Source organism: Anneissia japonica, unplaced genomic scaffold (genome assembly GCF_011630105.1).
Source record: "Anneissia japonica isolate Jap-2015-1 unplaced genomic scaffold, ASM1163010v1 scaffold287806_len661372_cov189, whole genome shotgun sequence".
NCBI lineage: Eukaryota > Metazoa > Echinodermata > Crinoidea > Comatulida > Comatulidae > Anneissia > Anneissia japonica.
This window is the reverse complement of record NW_022743067.1, coordinates 507,465-508,992: the sequence shown is the minus strand read 5'-3', so window position 1 is coordinate 508,992 and position 1,528 is coordinate 507,465. Positions and strand designations below refer to the sequence as shown.

General features: G+C 34.5%; 1 protein-coding gene across 3 annotated transcripts in view; it reads left to right on the top strand.

Annotated features, from left to right (window-relative positions):
* Positions 1-1,528, top strand: part of LOC117119346 — a 17,726-nt gene that overhangs the window by 2,899 nt on the left and 13,299 nt on the right. Inside the window, exon 1 of one of the 3 annotated variants that reach the window (XM_033264137.1) lies at positions 938-1,159. The exons of the other annotated variants lie outside the window; for them this stretch is intronic. The gene's annotated coding sequence lies outside the window, so the exon portion shown is untranslated. Of the gene's footprint in view, positions 1-937; positions 1,160-1,528 lie in introns of those variants that run through there. 3 annotated transcript variants of the gene reach the window in all.

Below are 1,528 nucleotides of genomic sequence, written 5' to 3'. Positions count from 1 at the left end.
TATTGACATTTAGACATACATGGTGGCTGTCAGCCGTATACACACGGATGACGTGTACTTGTGAGAACATCTCTTTGAGTTAATAGACACTTTGAACCAAATCTAGGCCTTATATCAGGTAGCAATAAAACATAAATATATTTACGTCGCCGCTTTGGCTTTAAAGGTCCCTTTGCGCAATACATTACATGTGTAAATAGACCTATGTAATTATTATGTAATAACCAAACTCATTACTTTTACTCTAAATAATACATATACCTTTATCCATGATGCATTAAGCCGATAATGCATTGTAGCTAGTGACTTGCTTCAATCATCTGTGCTATATTCGGTTGTTCGTTAACTTGAACGCCACCGTCTGATCTTCACACAGACATACACAATTAGACAATACGGTAAGGTATGATTATTTATTTATTTATCTATTTGATTTTAAGCTGAGAGCCAGGCAGTGCTTTGAAATAAACAAATTCTGTTCTGTTCCAGCGTACGTTACAAAAATACGTATATTTTTGTTTTGGTTGATTTTGGTTGATCAAAGTATGATCAAAGCGTATTTGATTAGGGCTGTAGAAATTTTTAGAGGGAGAGGGGGTGAGAAGTGAGATGAAATTTTGTACTAATGCCTAAAACCTTTATATGACACAATGAAGTATTCTTTTTGCTACACATTGGAACTTGCTTTTTCACCAGCACGTAGTCGTGAGACATTCTTTTGGACACTAGAAAAAGAATATACATGAAAACTACATATTCTGTTTCTCCAATCAAATATGTATGTACGGGCACAATTAATATACCAACAGTTCCAACTAATAAACGAATCCATTCATGCATATTCAATAACCATGGAAACAGTAATCATGATACTGAATTGAAATGTGATGGATGTTTTGACCAACCAACGATCGTCAGCGTTGTCAGTGTCGGAAAAGAGTTTGTCTCGATCGCAGGGACTGCAACTTCCCTTCTCTATTAATATCGGAATTACAAATTTTACTTAAAAACTTCCGTGACTTGATCGGATATTGTGATTATCAGTGAGCTGGGCATAATTTTTTTTTTGTATCAGTAAAACGGAATATTTTACGTTTTCTTTTATTGATTTGATACTTCCGCTCCAAAGCTGACGGATGAATTTCAACCAGCAGTAAAGGTATGTAAAGCTTGGCTTGAACGAAACGCTTTGGACGCAAATTCCAGACGTAGTTGTTCTAATATTGCCTTATTTATCTTGTGAAAACGTTAAGGTGCGTCGGGAAGGTTTTGCGTAGTATACGTAGGCTAGGTCAGCTAAATTGTGTATACGTTTGCGTTACTTGTGCACAATAAAAAAAAATTAAAAAAAAAAAATCATGCGCTGTGTACTTGCGTCTGAGTAAAAAATGGGTATAAATTTCTTTAATTTGATCACAGCTTTAATCACAGGAGGATAGAGTGGATGCTATGCACTACAATAAACAAATATTCTACAGCTTGATGATCAAATTAATCAGCAATATATTTATATATATATATATAAATA